At 35.2% G+C, this 19,118-nt stretch overlaps 1 long non-coding RNA gene across 1 annotated transcript in view; it reads left to right on the top strand.

Annotated features, from left to right (window-relative positions):
* The window catches only part of LOC116439846, a 44,741-nt gene extending 26,450 nt beyond the window's left edge, over nt 1–18,291 (top strand). The window contains exon 3 of the long non-coding RNA XR_004238324.1: nt 17,129–18,291. This is a non-coding gene — a long non-coding RNA (uncharacterized LOC116439846). The remainder of the gene's footprint in view (nt 1–17,128) is intronic.
* The last annotated feature ends 827 nt before the right edge of the window (nt 18,292–19,118 follow it).

The following is a 19,118-nucleotide window of genomic DNA, read 5'->3' as shown; positions in this document are numbered from 1 at the left end:
TCACTATTTAAAATAATTGTGGAACAGACAATCTGATAAACTTGAATAGTCACGAAAGGCAGTGTGGTATGTTTGTGTTTGTTAATTTCATTACTGTTATTATGTTTATTTGACAAAGTTTAATTGATTTGTGGTATTCATGATCACAATTTAAAACAAAAGTACATAAAATAAATGGCTGAAAATAAGTTTATCAGTAAACAAATTGAAACACAAGACTGAAAACTGCATATATACTAATGAAGCTAAGATTTACTACTGCATAACTTCATAAAGAAAATTTACATTTCTCACTGAAGGATAGAAATGGAGTTAGTGTCAGAGATGTATTTCTAGACTAATTTAACGCTATCTTCATCTATGTTCTTTCCATTATTAATAGTTTTCTTGGCAGTAAAAATATTTTAAAATATGCCTTGAATAAAGACAAGTGCTTAGGCAGTAATTTTTGTGTACTGCACAATGCATTTATTTGTTGTGTGCAGACTGTATATTTGAGTACAATATTTATTCAGCACACATTATTATTTAAACCATGGCATATCTGGACTGCCTGAAAAATATACATTTCAAGTGTTTTGCAAATTGCCAGTGAAATTTATCAAGGTTATCAAACCTTACAAGGACTGTAGCAAGGAAAAGCAAAATAGTAAAATGGTTCTCTACTGTTGCGGCTTTCAGAAGCTGTGCTGTGGCTTCTGACACAGGGCAAATAGCACCATGGGGTTAAATGTGACTCATCACTCAACCTTCTGGATGATCTTGGTATGTACTGGGAAAACAAAAGGAACACAGATGAAGGGAAGACTTACTGATGTTCGCTGGGCTACATGTGCTCTTCTCTTAAGGTTGAGGTGTGAATGGAAAAGAAACAAGGAAACAAAAGTAATAAAAGCTTTTTATCTTTTTAAGATATTTGGGATAGGAAGTCAGAATGTGATAGCAACCCAGGTAATGGATTTGGGCATGTGGAAGATCACAGAGATCAGTCTCAGTGAGGCCATTGGTTGTTCATGCTGATCATTCTAATTAGAAAGCAGCACACATGTAGAAAAATACCTCCTGGAAGAGCATATCCATAGGAGCCCAACATCAAACAGAAGCCCAAGCCAAAGGTCAAACCTCTGTGTCTGACACCCAGGCTGCCAGACAAGGCTTGGGCAGGGTCAGGGTGCTGTAAGGGCCAGCAGCAACATGGGGGCTGGGGGCAACAAGCAGTGCAGACCGCTCCAGGGATCCATGAGGGCAGGGCTGGCAGTTTACCCATTAAAACTTCACTTTTAGGCAACTGAGTGGTATAATGTTCTTCCAATGACCTCTTTTAAAATTCCCTCTGCCTCATCCTAAAGCTCATATTTGGTCCTGTCAGAAAAGGAACCAGGATTTCCACACTAACAAAGAAGGAACTTTATAGGTGTACTATTGCGTCTACTCCTTCATATAGGCTCTGTCCTGTGACATAGGTACTGAATTCGGTGATCTCCAGAGGGCCCTTTCATCCCCAGCCCTATGTGATTCTGTGACTTCTATAAAACTATTTTGTTGACTGGGAAAGAGATAGGTGTGTATCCATCTTCCTCACTGAATTCAAAACAAAGCCAAACACATAAGGTTCATAAGCTTCATAAGTTAGGTACCTAACAATACATGAGTCACTGTCACTTTTCACTGAAGTCATTGAGGAATAAGACTCATATCATTAAGAGGTTAATTTTTCACCACTTAACTTGTACAAATCCCTCCTTCTACTCTTTCAGAGGCCCTAGAGTACCCTGCATGACCTCCCACTGCCACTCCAGAAAGGTCTGGGTCTGTAATAAGTCTAACATCTGTCAGTCCTGGTATACGTCTGACATACACTACAGCATCTCAAATAGGCTTAGACATCTATGTTCACATAACTGAATAGCTCCCAGTGGTGTCTGCAAAGCTACTTAGTTGACCAAATGTTGATGTCTACTTTAAGATGAGCTGAACAGTTCTCTGTGCCTGGATTTAGTTGCTCACAGTTAGATGCTTAGTGCCATTTTTAGATGTCCTAGCATATCTGTGTGGAACTGGCAGATATGACACAAGATATGACTTGAGCTCTTCTGGAGTGACAGCTGGAAGTCAGATTAGATACTTCAAGGCATCTCAAATGGCACCAGATACCCACATTTAGACAACCAAATCAATCTGCTAGTTCCCACTGTGCACCAAAATTATCACTGTATTTTATTCTTGTGGATGACTGTTTTCCTAAGAAAAGTTCCCCATCCATAGGCTAGAATAGAAAGAAACTGCACAGCAATTTGTACTGGAAATTACATGGCTCTTTAAAACAAAGAGATAAAATATGCCAACAAATTAAAAACTAAATGAGTACAAATAACTGTTAAAAATAAGCATCCGATGGATGAGATTACTTAAAAATGTAGTAAATTCTTCAGCAATTGATGCTTTTACAGAATGAACATTCTTCCTTCTGAAAGACAGATTTGTATCTAGTGAGATTTAGTGGAGAAAAAGATGAAAGTACTGTAAAGAATTCCATGACCTTTGCACTGACAAAGGCAGATTAAGTAATCATAAGTGTTTCCTTCTGCCCATAAAAGCTTTCTGTTAAACTGCTGGACAGAAAGTTATACTGTAGAAGCAGATATCTTTAATAGAATTTCTAATCACTGTAGAATTGGATTGTTCTCTTGGGGAAAGAATAGTTTTGTTCCTCAGGGAAGTCTAGCAATAGGAAGTGTTTAATTTTGCTATCTTTTTTTTTTTTTTAGAGAATGAGATCAATCTGGATTTTACAGTGATTATACTTCTCCTTAAATGGCCCTCAGTACTTTATTTTGAAATTTCTAAAGCTTGTGTAGGTTGCCTATTCAACGTTTTAAATTGGTGTAACTGTCTTCACACGAGCTGGTGTATAACAAATGGGCAAACAAAACCTGCTTTTTTAAAAAAAAAGCTTTCATTTAATAGCTGGAATGTTTATAATTTCTTTTAAACATATAACACTTTCTGCAGCTTAATCAGAGAATCTTATTAAGTGACAGATACTTCTGAGTGACATGAAGTGGCCATAGATAAAAACATAATAGGGCAGACTCTGAGGTGATAGAAGAACTATATAAATACCGAGCCAGATTCACCCTTTCCTAATTTTAAGCATTTAAAAATGTCTTTATGTCCAATTGCTAGGTGTGCAAGGGAAAATAAAAAAGAAAGAAAAAATTTAATTACCTTCTTCAACACAAACAGAAATATTGTCTGTCTTTATATTTGTTCAGTTACAAAGCTGAGAGAAGTGCTGAAAGGAGTGTCTGTGAGGCTGAAGGAAGCTGCACTCCTGAAAGTGAAACACCTGGTTGATCAATCTAAATGTAGCATTTCATTGAGGTGCACTTTCCACCTTTAATACAGCTCTGCAAATTTAACATAAAACCTTGATTTAAGTGTGCCAACAGAAACAAAACTGGTTTTCCTTCACTAACAGGCAAAAATCAAAATATCCCATAACATTTTCAAAACAACTCAAGTAAGTGAGTCATTTTAGTCACCAGCTGAGAAGGCAAACAGTAGTGTTTAATACTCAGATGAATTTCTAAAACAGAGATTACCAGACTTGGGCCAAGTATTTTCATTATCACCCAGCATTATACCACAGTCACACATTAAAGCATGCCATGGTGCTAGATTGTTGTACATTGAAACACACTGTGTAGCCAAGGCTAGCTGTGAATTTGGAATGATGCTATATGGCAATACTAAGTTTCAGGTCTGTTGAGCAGTTGTGCTCACAGCATTCCTGTACAGTTGTGAGACATGGATCACCTCCTGTTATCATGTCAGCAGATTTGATAATTTCTAACTGGTATTATTTTTCTGCTTGTGGGATTCAAAATCATAATGAGATTCAGCTACTAAATACCAAAAATTATGTTGGTGTTTATCACTCTCTGCTGGACTTGCTCAAGTTATCTATGTCTTTTTGTACTGTGTGACTAAACTGGAGTGAATTATTCCTGATTCTCACAAGACCCTAACAGGGGAAGTCCAAGTGCAAGGTGATGCACCTGGGTAGGGATATCCCAGACTAGGAAATATTCTCACTTAGAGCAAGCTCTGAGGAGGAGGACTTGGGGGTTCTGGTGGATTGAAAGCTGGATATGAGCCGGCAATGTCCCCTCACAGACCGTAAGGCCAAACACATTCTTGGCTGCATTAAAAGAAGGATAACCAGCAGGTTGAAGGATGTGATTCTCCCCAGCTACTCTGCCCTCATGAGACACTGCTTGGGGCTGCTGTGTCCAGCTCTGGGGTCCTCAGCACATGAAAAATATGGACCTGTTAGGCTGGGTCCAGAGGAGGGCCACCAAGATGATCTGAGTACTGGAGCACCTCTCCTATGAAGACAGGCTGAGAGAGTTAGGGCTGTTCAGCCTGGGGAAGAGAGGGCTTCAGAGATACCCGTTTGTGGCCTCTGAGAACTTAAAGGGGGCTTTACACAAACTTTTTACAAGCACAGGAAGTGATAAGGCAAGGAGGAACAGTTTTAAACCACAAGAGGTTAGATTTGGGTCAGATGTTAGGAAGAAACTCTTTACTGTGAGGGTGGTGAGGCACTAGAACGTGTTGCCCAGAGAAGCTCTGAATAACCCATCCCTGGCAGTGTTCAAGATCAGGCTGGATGGAGGGCTGAGTAACCTGGTCTAGTTGATGGCATCCCTGGATTTGTCCAGGCAGTTGAAACTAGATGATCTTTAAGGTCCCTTCCAACATAAGCCATTCTACGATTCCATGATTCAGGCTAATGTCATGCTGAGTAAAGGAGAATGGTCACTACCCTCTATCCACTGATAAAATTCATGTCAGTGAATTTTCAGCACAGTAAGGCATTTGGATTCGTTGCTGTCAGGGCATGAGGAAGCCCAGCTTTTCCAGCAGAACTACTATTGTCTGAGGCAATCAGCAAACTGTACCAGCACAGGGCTGGCACATGCAGATGCAGGATTTTGCATTTCCTTGTCATGAAGTTCCTGTTGTCTTATTCCACTGGCCTTTTTAGGTCCCTCTGGCGGCAGCTGTGCCTTCATTGCATGCTGACTGCTCACACACATACACACCATAAACATAAAGTTTAGAGTTACGCATAAACTTAGTTTGTGTGTAGGTTTTCTCTTCCTTCTCCATGTCTTTGGAAAAGGCATTAAACATGATAGGACACAAGATAGACCCCTCAGGAACTCTACTTACAAATGGCCTATGGGTGCAGTAAAAACAGTTTTATCAAATATCTGAATCACCTTTTGTTCTTGTCTCTTTTCACAGCCTGTGAAAACATCCTAGAGGTAACAAGGTTCAGATAGAAGACACAGTAATTAAACAAAAAATTTTTCATAAGATGAATTCCGGCAAATGTGAAGTTTTTAATTATTTTGTTTTCTAATATTCTTTGCAGGATAAGTATACAGGATATGTATGTTTTTCTCACTGTTTGAAAAAATATTTTTCAAATATTTTTTTCAGATTAGAATATGAAATAATTCCCAAATTAATTGGGAGTTGGTTATGTGTTTTTCTTGTCGATACGTTATCCCCAATTCACTATTAATGCAAATGCAGGGTCCAGTAATGGAGCTATCTTGAGTTCTTTCATATTTTATATTTATTTGGATTTGCTGCCAAATTGATTGCATTTATGGCTAATTGCCTTTGCCAAAATGCTGTACACGTGCATATTCACTTCTACACTTCCCACACTTCCCAGCTGAGCTACCAGCTTGTTACAAGATTTTGTGACCATCTTTATATGAACTAATTTTTTCAGATGTTTTATCTCCATACATAATTGTCTATTGCCTTTACAGAATAACATACTGACTTAGCTGAGGTAAGTTGTCTCATAACTACACAATAAATAAATAAATAAATAAATACCAGTCAAATGTCTGAGCTGATGGCAAGTTTTGATGGTGGATAGAGAAGGAACATGAATGACTTTGAAAAGCTGGTGAAAAACTTCACTGATGAAATGATTCAGAGTCAAGATGGTAGCTTCTGCAATGGATTGCAGAAGGACCTCACTATACAGCGTAATTTATCAGCAAAGAAACAAGTGAAAAAAACACTAGGGAATCAATATAAATACGTGATGCACCCACACAGAGGAAACTACAACAACCTTTGGGGTGTTGATTTCAAAAACATGCAGCTAAAGGAGTTAAGAGATGAATGACAAAGTTGTTGTTGAAAGGAATAAAAGAGATTCCACTCTAGGAATAATTAAGAAGATGGCTTTTCAACCAGAGAAGAGATGAGAGATTTGCTTTAAAGCCACGACATGGAAAAAAAAAAAAAAAAAAAAAAAAAATGGAGAATGAATATTCATAGTTTCTCGTAAGGTAAAAAATAAGACAAACAGAATCTCTTGGGTTCAAAGAATACAAACCAGTATTTTGGCTAAAAGAGCACACATATATAAAGAAAAGTTAAGCTATGGAAATCGTTGATAAAAATGTTTAAGAAACAAAAGCTTATATGGATTCAAAAAATGAGTACAAAATACATAGTGATAGGGACGAAACACTAAACACCATTAAGAACAAATGAATCACTTTTGCCTTTGGAAGTCTTTGAGCTGCTGATCCTTAGAAGGAAAATTAAGGACATTTATAACTAGTTTCTTAGACTTTTTCCACAGGCAACATTTGACTGGTGCATAAGGGAGGATTGCATAAGAGAGGACAGTAGATAAAGTGGACCTCTGATATTGAAATTATGATATTGAAATTACAATAGCAAAATTAAACAGATTTGGGTTTTAATTTAAAGGAAAAAAAAGGAAATTATGTCTCTATGATTTTTTAAACTTTAGAATAGCGTGCTAATAGGAAAATGTTCCATGGATATTTATTGAAAGAGCACTTCTTTTTACAAGGCCAATAATCAAACTCAAGCTACTTGTTAGCACCTCCACATTTTATTGGCCTGACCACGATGATGTAGGCCAAGTAGTCAATCAGCAGTAAATTTGCAAAAATATATTAATATGCTCTAGCTCCATCTAGCTTTACTTTCAGGATAACTCAGACAGAAGTTCTCTTCTGCAAACAGAATGGGAATTGTTTTGTTGAACCTATCATAGAACAGTTTCAGAAGTAAATCTTGGGGTCACAATGAAACTTGAGAAGGAAGGTGCCACTTTCCTTCGGTCCTACAAAAGTTTGGGTCAGGGTCTCTAAACTGTTTACCAGCAGCATAAAAAAATGTAAAATGTAGTTTCTTTTGCATCTAATTTTATTATTATTTCTTATAGAGTTATTTATTTTACATTTCTTAAAAGCATTCCAGTAGTGATACAAAGACTCAGCTATTGTGCTGAAACTGAGATATACGTAACTAAAAGTTTTTTTCACTCTTTTGTACATTTTACAGTCTTGAGAACAAAAGCCTTTCCTTCTGTAATCAATAGATTGACTTCAGTGGGGCTAGTCATACAGGAGCATGCTAATAGTTACCAAGAATATGTGTTTATAAATGCAAAATATTATGGTATTCCTAAATGGCCAAGAAGCATAAGGAAACAATGCAATTGAGAATACACGATTAAAACTTGTAACAGTCCTTATTGTCCCAAGTAACCCAGCCTGCTCCTGTAATATGTAGCACCTTCTTGGCATTATGTTAATACAAAGGAAGTTGGGACAGTGTTCAACAATTACGCCATTAAGGAGAAATAGTGATCTTGTCAGACAAAAGTCTTTTAATATCAGATCATAGTCTATATTCCTTCTCACCTTCTTAATTATTTAGGATATTGTTTTAACTTCACAAACCACAGTTTATCAACAATCATTTACGGGACTTCACAGACTTCTGTAGAAAACTGTCATTCAGGTAGTGAAAATCCTTCCACATGTATGTTTGTGTTTTCTGGATTAATCATACTTAGCACTGTTAACAGTAGTCTATTTCCCAGAAATAATTTTTTTATGTATTATTCCCACAGGAAATAAAGAATTAGAGGGAAAGTCAAATAATATTTTGTCTGCTGTTTTGTATGATGCAATAGCCTCTTCAGAGTCTTTGGCTACAAGAATCCATGTCACCAAGACCAGCCTTCCTGTTTATGGTTTTTCCTTTTTCATTGTATTTGGAGATTCTGAATTATCTTTTTTTTTTTTTTGCTTGAATTTAATTTTACGTGGTGGAAGGCTAAATGTGACATTTGTAGAATTCAAAATATTTTGAAGTGTGCTGAAAGAGAATGCCAAGGCAAGGTGTTTTTCTTATTTTTCAGGATGCTCTGAAAATGAAACAAAACCCACTGAAAATAGAATAAAGCTGGTTTTGGAATCCTTCAGCTAACTTGTTAGTGAGAGTAATGAACATGTTAATGTGTTTGCAATTGCATATTGGGAAACCTTAAAGCCCTCAACTCTTTCATGGAAAGCTGTAGCATTAACTTGGATATGCTGTCATTCTTCTGGAATTTCAAATAAAATAAAAGTCAGATAAAATTAATATATCCTACAGGGATAAATTAGAAATTTTTTTTTCAGTTTCTCTGAGATTGAGATTCTTCTATATTTACCTGAGCTTTAATTAACATAGTTTTTTAGCAATAAAATAAAATATAAATTTTCTGATTTACCCATAATTTCTTCGCAGAAGTGAAGTAAAAATAAACCATTAAATCTATTCCTTTGTGTCATAAAAATATAAATATGGTTTATACCAAAACTGTGAATTAAATAACAAGTGTAAGGCTATGTAATATTTCCCTTAAGGCTCTGAATTCCAGAGTCACATTATAAAACACATTTCCAAGACATACCTAATAAGACTCAGTATAATAGCAATAAAAGGGTCTCTGACCAAGAAAAGAAACTAACACAAACGTACACACACATGTACGTATACATGTATATGTATTTATAATTTAAATTCCCAATGTTGTAACTGATCCTACGACTAGAGTTTTCCTGTAATGTCTGAAACTTAACAGTTCTCAATGCAGTAATTTCTTTATGCACAGGCACTGCTTAATGAAGGAATTCAAAATATGTTTTAAAAGACTTAAGTTACACAAAAAACCCCTAAACTGTGAACTGCCATATTCATGCACGCTTTCAGCAGTCAAAAAGAAGCAATCAAAATTTTACATGGTATTGAGAGGTAGTTCTTTTCTCTATGTAATTCAGATTTAAATTCCATTGTTTTAGTTTTTGTAAGGAAAAAGGACAACATCTGAATTATAAATTTAAAAAAATGCCATAGTTATAAGAGATAATATATTCAAAACTAGTTCAGTTAGGACATATATCAAAGTAATTCACATCAGTCAGATGCTGTCTAAGTACTGCTGATCTATTTCTCCATAGAAATAAAACTCAAACTGAAACCTTAATTCAAATTAATCTGAAAAATTTTATTATGAAATAATTTAAATCTTATGTTGCATAATGGACCATTTTCTTTCTATATTTTTGTATTCCAAATAAGTACCTCGTATGATCTAGCATAAAAGATAGATTTGCAACTACCTTTTTTCTTCTCAGCTGATGACTTTTAAATTTTTTTAATTGATGTATCTTTTTATAATTATTCCTATACAATCACTTCTTTCACATAAGTGAATTACTGCACTTCTGCCTTCTGAACACCAGCTGTGCTTCACTGGTAGTTATTATTGTAAGTCCAAAGCAGAACAACTCAAAAAACGTTCCACTGACAAGACTCTGCTGTGCTGAAACAGTAGGCCACCATCTGCATTTATCTCCTGAACTCATTTTTAAATAATATATTGTATAACTGAGCAATTCTCCCATATACTTGGGGAGCTTATTCTCTTTTCCTTCATCATTTCCAAACAGCTCATTTTTTTCCCCCTGACTATTATCTCCAGAAGACTGCAAATTCTACAGAGCTGCAGGTGACTTTTAACAGAAGTGAGGAATAGATACAAAGGATAATTTAAAGCAAGATAGACCTCAGCAGAAAGGAAAAGTTGCCTGCAGAGTGAATGTATCCAAATTCTAATGATTCTTTCTCTATTGGAGTTACTGTCCTGCTCTGTTTTGAAAGATGTAGTTATTCTCCTCTACTTTATTTAATTTACCATCTTTGAACTCACTGACAGATTTCCAGATCGCCAAAATTATAATCTTAATATCTGCCTTTTTCTTCCTTTATATCATTGCAGAGACTTTTTTTTTTTTTTTTAATCAAGTACAAATCTTTGTTTTTTCACTGTCTCCAGCAGCTTGGTAAGCAGCTTCACACCATCGTGTTTCACATTTACATTTGGTACCAAGTCCCTTTCTACTGATTATCTCAGCTGGAATGCCAGAGAGCCAGGAAGGAGGGGAAGGGTTTAGCAGTTATGTCCTGCAAACGAAATCATCTGTTATTCAAAAGCAGTATGTGGTGTTCAGTTCTCAGAACTACATAGAGAACTGTGCTTTTTCTTTTGCCCTCTGACCTTGAAAATACCAAATGAAATGAATAGTGGAAAAGTTAGTATATATGAAAGACTGCCACTCAGGTATAGAGATTTGAATGTAACAGTGATTTGAGGATGGGCTTATTTTTGGATCCAGTTTTTTTTATTAGAAAATATAAACTCTCTTCAACCAGTCATGATCCTGTAGTTGGGTCAAGTCTGAAAATTACTAGAAAAAAGTAAAATAAATATTAGTATTTCACAACATGTCATGAAAAATGTTTATATGGTAAACTTTTGCCACTATAAACTTTCATCTAATACAAAATATCATTTCCTAAAGAGACCAAATTGAAATCCTTACAGCTAATAAACAGAGGGGTTAAGAAAGGATTTGTATCTTTCATTGTTTTTCAAGTATGGCAAGACAGCAGGTCTTCTTTGGTCGTGCTAAACAGGTTTCCAAATAAGGACAATTTAACCTCCAATATTGGTGTGGAGGATAAATATATCAGGAATACACACTAAATACACCAGGAATACATTAAATGCTCCAGGAAACAGGCCTGATATAATTTTGACAATCAGGTGCATGATGGCTGCCTTGTTCTGTTTCGTGATACAGAGTAATCCTTATACATTTTTTCTAGGGAGGTCATACATACCATTAACTGTCTATCCACTGTCTCCTAGCTATTCTGGATGTGTTATAGGAAGCTCTGAAATAAACAAGTAGTTGAGGTGCTGATGTCATTTTATTACGGTCACAATTTACATGGAACAGGTTTTAGAGGTATCCCTTGGGTCATGGTCCATTTTGAAATCATCTCCAAGACAGAAAACTTAAAATAATAAATAAATCTCTTCATTGTCATTAAAGATTAAAACAGTGCACTGTATTCTGAGGGAAAAAATGTGCCACAGCACCTCCAGAGGCCCTTCTCCCATGCCAGTCCAAACTGATGGATTTGTTCCAGTGTAGTAATCCTTCTTCTCTGACAACGTGGATAAATTTCTGTATGAGAAAGAATTGGAAGAAGCTTTTGGAAGACATTGGGGAATAATGTGTGCTTGGGTCATAATGTGCATAAATCATGGCTAAAGATGAACCTTACTGTGGGACTCACAAAGTGTTTCTGGATGTTGGTATTTACCAACATATTTAATGGAGATTTAAATGCTAAACTCAGAAGTGACTGGCTAAAAAAAACCAGAGTAGAAAAACTGTGAAAACATTGTGAGAAACATTCTTGCTGTAGAGAAGATGTATGGTTGAAATGAATATGCATTTAAATATTTAAAGGTTTAAATGCAGGATAGCCACTTTGGATAAAGAAACATGTTTCACTGGGGCCTCTGTGATTTGTACATGCAGCCCCATTCTTTCAGATACTGAACTCCATGTTTCACATGAGGCTAACAGGATTAAAGAAAATTGTGGGCAATCAACCAGCTATGCAGATACGTGAACGCATTGAAGCATCATCCATAAATGGTTTTTCGTATCATTAATTTTCTATGTAGTTTCTTGGGTTTAAAAAAATCAACACTGCCCAGATTAATTGCAGTTAGAAGGATGGTTTTCCTCAGTAATATGTGAAGCTGGTACCTTCAAGTGGATGGAGATATTTTGACTTTCAGAGAGAAATTAATTTCCCTACTCATACGTGTCTAGTTCAGTTTGCTGTGTCTTAGGAGTCTGAGTCATTAACCTTGTACAGAAAGATTAGGGGATTCCTATCTATGTAGTGAGGCAGATAGAGATCAATAAGTATACTCATGGGTGTCTGAAATGTCTCTGGATGCCAATGTTCAGGCACCTGCATCCCACTCAGGTTCAGAGAGAGACAAAGAACTGTTGGATTAAACATCACAGACTAAAATTTACTAGGGAAGTCTATGACAAGCAATAAATTGTCTCAGTAGTAGTGTTCAAAATGATGTGAAATACACAACAGCATGAAAAAGGCTGTGAGCTTTTTGCCTCTTCATGGGTATGCGAGCTGTACAAATATATATTTTTAGGCCACGCAATAACACACATTCTCCAACAATAACAAACAACAATGATGTCACAGACATGGAAAGAAATTAACTCCCTGGCTACATCTATATCTCAGACTACAAATTCAGCATCTATGGTTTATAAGGGAATGTTGTTTTTTAAAGCAATTACATCCGATTATGCTGGTGGTTAGCTACACATATTTTCCCGTGTCTTCCATGGGACTTGTCCACTTAATGGGATTCTCTTGCCCATTTAAACTTATGATTATCATTTTTCATAGAATAGCCATCTGGGACACAGCATTTAAAGTTTTTTTGAAAAGCAAGAGGATCAAGACTGTGAAAAGTTGGGTTAAATCTCTTGAAAGTAAATATTTTCTTCAACAATATAAGGAAAACAACACTTGGGAGAGAGTCTAAGGTATAAAACATACTACATGTGTGACTTTTAAGTGCCGATAAATAACATCTGAATGTGAATTAAAATTCTGTGACTATCAGGTCAAGGCATTGGTGTCCCCATCCTTTTTACTCTGGTGAGTCATCATTCTTATTAGGAGTCATTCTATTCTTATTTTATTTACTTTTAAAAGAGCTTTATACATATGTTTTCTAAGAAACAAAAGTCTTCTCAAGTATTTAAAGTAGTGTTGTATTTGCATCACTGGACAAGTTGGAATATCCAAGCTATGTCACAAACTGAAAATGAAAGAAAGTTTTGTTCTTATCAGGAAGCTGTACTGTTCTCTCTTAGTCCTCCAGACCGTAGTTGATGAAAAAAATTAATATAAGACATAGTATTCTATATTACAGAAAATATGTAACTTATTCAAGTGATCAAACCCAGGATCACCAATTCCCAATTAAAAAAAAAAAAAAAAAGGTATAACCTTTGAAGAAAAGGATGAAAATTCAGAAAAGCTTCATAGATCATGGCAACAATGTAGCTGAAAATGACACTGAGGATATTCCTTGAATTCTATTTACTCATCACCGTTTTTAACAATAACTTATTGTTTCTTCCTTCTGACAATGTTTGGGAATCTATTTATGAGGACATTATTACTGAAATTAAAATGATAAGCATGACTTGTGTCAGAATGCAGTGTTTAAAACGGGAAAATACTATTGTAATTATTTACCTAAATTACTTAGAAAGTAAAATAAATCCTATGTAAAGGTTTTATTCTTACTATTCATTTCCAATGCCATTTTAATAAACTAATCTGTAACTACAATATACACTACCAATGGAAACCGAGCCATTGTTATCCATGCAAATGTGTTCTTTCGTGGATATTCATAATGAAAAAGTACATCAGCAATTCTGAAGCAGGTCTATGATTCAGCAGTCAACAAATATAACACCACCTGACAACACTGAGAATTTGAGCATTGCGCTGAAAAATAAAATTCAATTAGTAATTTCTGCAACTGATATATATTCAACTTAAGTAAGATATGATAAGGAACACAAAAATACAAGGTTCAAGCATATAAAAATGTTCTGAGGTCCTAATTCCTTTAGTTTGATAAATCCTAATTCCAGCAAGACAATGACAAAACATACAATTAACAAAATTGTCTAGGTTTTCACTTAAAATGAACATGTTTTATGCAACCTCCAGCAGGAAAGTGAACGTCCAGTCATATTTCTAACTATTCCATTTATACTCATTCTATTTTAACAGTTTTTCATTCTTGTTGAATACTCATCTCTTGTGCAAGACATTTTATACTGTCTATAATGTAGCACAAAAACTTGTGGAAAGAGTGTTTGTTAAAAAAGCATTTTAAAAGGTTTGGCATACCTTACATAGTGTAATACTCCCACTGGGAATCAAACATCTTGAATATGACAGCCAGTAGCTGTCTGGATGGTTACCAGAGTCTCTCTGTTGCATGATTCAGGAGACAGACCTCAAACTTTTGCCAAACCCTTATAATCCAGCTGGCTCATGATCCTGCATGGTCACTTCAGGGTATGCATGAACAATTTCTATTATCTTACACTGTGTACAAAATACCTGTGGACTTAACTGCACAAAATCCAGTCCTACATGACCACTCTGGCATCTGTAGAAACCATTTTTACAGGCTTTTAAAAATTATCTGCATATAGTTTATTAAATTCTACATCAGAAACTGATGTTTGAAATTCTTGGGGTGACCAGATTCTCCATCCAGCATGTTAGTTAACATTTCTGTAGTACATAAGGACAGAAACTTTGTCTCCACTTGGCCTAAGCACAGCAGGAGCTGCCTAGGGGCATCTCCAGAACTGTCTGAAATATTCACCTGGAAACATTAGACAAGTGCTTAATTGTAAAGGCAGTGGTGGATATAGTGGTAGGAATCAATCCTCTTGCCTGAAGTTGGTGCATCATTTCAAATCTATCCATAGTCTCACCTATGCAGAGAGTAGCTGTATAGCTGCTTAGGAATACTTAAGGAATTGGCTTAAATGCATTTGGGTTGCACACAGACACACAGGTATACAGTAGTTATAATGTTATGACAAACATTAATTTCATTTTTATAACATAATTATAATTTAAATTTCATAGACTTTGGCATAATGTTTTCCATGCAAATTTAGACATATGAAGAAACTTTCCAGTGAGAACTGCTAGAATTAATAGAAATCTTACACTGCTATCAATAACAAAGTAGAAGCCAGCATTTAATACAACTAAAAAAATTGTGAAGTGAATAAAAAAGTCTTACTGGCACTGAATAGCTGCCATTCCTACATTCTCTATTGTTATTCTGACAGGATTTAAGAGATGTGTCTTACCTCTTGACTTCTCTATATCTAGTATACTTTGAAGCTCTCTGGAAAACAGTCATTCATTATTTAGGATAGATGAATATCTTAAATATTATTTAAAGTAGCTTCAGAATGTGGTGGTAGCATACAAACGCTATTATCCTTCTACAGTTAGGAGAAAAAAAAAATCATGCATGAACGTAGAGATTACAAATTTAAACTTTTTGAAAGATCTTTATTTTTTGTTAAGAATCTTTTCTATGGGCTTAATAGAGATTTGAACATAGGTTTAATTGAGATGTCAGAATGCCCTTTTCTCACCAGTAGAATGCAAACTATACGGACTGCTTTGCAGTAAATATTTTAAGATTCTGTGACAACCAAATCAATTCTACTGTCATATTAATAGGTAGGTGATTAGGTGGGAAACAGAGAAGAGCTTCCTTTCAGCTCTCTGTTAGTTTTATAGGAAACAAATTCTCAAATCACATAGAAATATGGTGTTGCTTTTTATATATGTATGAAATATTTTGAATGTTGCCAAGTTTGTATAATACATATCTTATCTGCAAGCCAGATAGTACAGATTCCATTGCATCTAAAATTTTCTGTGCTGTTGAAATGTTTACAGAAATTATTGAATGTATTGGTAGGACAAAATGCAACTGTTTTTACCATTATAAAAAACAGAGGTGAGAAGTAAATTTTTTGGTAATGAAGTCACTTCCCTGCAACAGTAACCATTACTTTGCATACTTCATATTGAGGCAGTAATTGTTTTGTTTTGTTTTTTTCTTCTTACCTTTACTGTAAGATTTCCCCACAACATTACATCTCTAAAGGTCCTAATTTCAAATGTGAACTTACAGATTTTATATTACTTTCTCCTCTGGCCACCACTGTTTTTAGAAAAAATAGCTTTTCCCCCAATGTGTTTCACCTCACGAATGTTTATAAAGGACAATCATACTCATCTATGTCTTTGTTCTGTTCTGTAGGAACCCAGAGTGCAGAGAATATTTCTCTGCCTGTTTTGAAGGGTTCTACCTCCCTGGACAGTACTGGTTTTGGCCTTTGTCCATGGGAAAATTTGCCTAGCCTCTGGGAAGAATTTGAATCTACAATGGTGTGAATTAGATGATAGAATACTATGCGAGATTATCACAAGGTGAAAAATTTAGAGTTTTTAGGTCTATTTGCATAGTAAATAGATAAAAACAAAAAACATCAAAATGGAGGATTGTTGTTGTTCTCCAAACCTTCTTCTTCTACTGCTCCATATTCTGCAGTAGAAGTAGTTTGGGATGATTGGATACAGAATTCCGCAGTTCCTGTCTATGTGATTTAGGAATTTGTTGGACATTGGTAAAAAAGTGAAAATATCTTGTGTTTTAAGTTTTCATTGGGTACTTTACCTTTAAAAAGGCGGTGAAATTTTGATAAGTTGCCTTCTTGCTGCATTCTCTGCTCTGTGCTATGTCTAGGCCATGCCAGTGGCTTGTACTCCTTAGATAAGAATTAATAAACACCTCTCTGGACACTGAGAAGCATGAAGTCCCATTCGCCTCCTTTTTTCTCCTGGCAAAATTCTGAATGTCTCCCCCATCAGGGAAGACAACAATTAATAACGCAGACAGTGTTATGTTGAAATGGCTTATTATTTTCTCTCATAAAATAGACTCACTTACTAGTCTTCTTTACTTCAAGTTTCAGTTTATTTTCATTTTAAACAGATGACCAGACAGTGTAACTTATTCTGACTTGGTCTCAGCAGTAAATTGTGAAATGTCTTGAGTATTCTCTACAATTACTGGAAGTACCTCTAATTTATCTTAGTGGTTTTTTAATAGTTACATCATGTAAAGGATGGATCATCATACTATGATTCCTTAAGGTGACTGCTGTTGTTTACTTTCCAGGTGTCTCCAGCTGATGTGTTTCTGCCTAACAACAGAAGTTCCTGGGACCTTGCATTTTGTACTTCTTTCATTGAATTTCTATTATCCAACTGTTTAAGATTATAAAGTTTCTTATGTATGAAATCCCAAATGTTGCCTCACAAATTTTAAAAGCAAATATATTCATGCAAGTAACCTGATCACATGAAATTTAGGTAAGAACAAAGAACACACTTTATATAAAAATCCAAGGGTTTAGCATTAGTCTAACTAAAACCTTAATAGCCTAATCAAATAATTGTTAATCTAATAAGAAGGATGATAATGATTCTACTCCAAGTTATCCACTTATTTAGTTATATCGAATTTTCAGTAATGCCATACAGAGACTTTATAGAATTTACGCCTGTCTTTGTTGTTATTCTGACCTTTACACTGTCCTTGTGTGTTCTAATTCTTTAGAGAGAAAACGGGAGGTTACAGTGTCTTGTATCCCATGTTCCTTTCTGAGAGTAGTGTATTGTTAACTTTAATTGCTTCTCTCTGCTCATACAAGGTCTGCCTGAGTTTTTTTCTCTTTGTTAACATCGTCACTTACTTGCTCTTTCTACATGGTTTTAAAATTTTCCTGTTTTATCAAAACTTACTGCATTTTATATATGTTGAAGGCTTGTTGTGTGCTCTCTTTATTATTACTAAAACCAGTTTTACCCAGGTCCAAGGGCTGTGTTCCTTCATTGTCCAGTAACTGACCAATTGCTTGTACACCTGGTTCCTTTTTTCTTTTCTCATATTTATACTCTTGGGCGACCTATGTGTTTCACAGATTTCCTTTGCATTAGATCATCATTTACAATCTTAGTTTTAGAAGGCATTAAATGTATTTGGTTAAACAGAATGTGGGGATTTCTCTTTGTTTGTTTTTGTTTGTTTGTTTTTGTTTTATCATGAAGCAAGCTGCCTTCTGGACAGTGTTTAAGAGTGAGGTAACATCTAAGGGAAAAACAAAAACAAAAGAAAAAAAACCCAACCACCTGTTGGGGCAAAATCATTGTGTCATTCACAAAGATTCCTCTTATTAATTAAGAAGGGATAAAAAGGGAAATAACAATCCTGGTCTAATCTCAGATTATTGATTTTTAAATATTTTTTTTTAATTCTTCTACATCCCTTTCGACCTGTTGACTAAAAGTGTGTGACATCAGTGACTGCTGACTCCTTTTTTTCACTGTCTGTCTCATGTATGGTCACAGAAAAACCAATGGAAATTAATGTTGTGCTGAAGAAAAGATGCTCCCTGCATATTCTCTTCTGGGTATTGGGGATTAAAAAAGTTATGCCACTTAGTAGCACCTTCTATGTTGCTACGCAACAATGTGATCTGTTTTACTCTAATTTTTGGTTCCTCTCCATCGCTTGAATCCGGAGTTTTCATGGTCTTTGAATCCTTTGAACTTGGTATCTATTCTGTATCTTGATTTTATATCTTGCTCACCACTATTCTGGATTCATAAATAGGAAATGAAGTCAGTAAATGGCCAGAAAGCAATCTTTCTCAGAAGTACCGGATTACATTAAAGCAGATTAGATTAAAATAGACATTTCATACATTTCTTGTTACTAAAAGATTCTTTATTAGAGTTAGATGAGTCTGTTGATTACATGGAATACTCTTATAGCAATCTTAAAAAATATATGGCAGCTCAAGAGTCAATAATTGTCAAAAATTACCTGGATTGATTATAAGAATGACAAATTTTATTGACATGACTGGACAGTAGGATAGGGAAAAAAAGCAACCACCACTTACAACTTTTACAAGACACAAAGACCAGCCAGGCACCCAATTCCTATTAAAAGTAAATAGGAATTGGAAGCATAAATTTTTTTATACCTCTGAAAATCTCTTTCATAAAGAAGTTTCCCTCCAGTAATCAATCTTCACAAGTTTTTAGTGTGAAGGAACTATTTTTATCTTAATGAAATATGGATATAATACCTTGCCTTGGTG

This window comes from Corvus moneduloides, chromosome 2, assembly GCF_009650955.1.
Source record: "Corvus moneduloides isolate bCorMon1 chromosome 2, bCorMon1.pri, whole genome shotgun sequence".
Lineage (NCBI taxonomy): Eukaryota > Metazoa > Chordata > Aves > Passeriformes > Corvidae > Corvus > Corvus moneduloides.
Note: the sequence above shows the minus strand (reverse complement) of the source record. Positions and strands in the feature narration are given on the sequence as shown.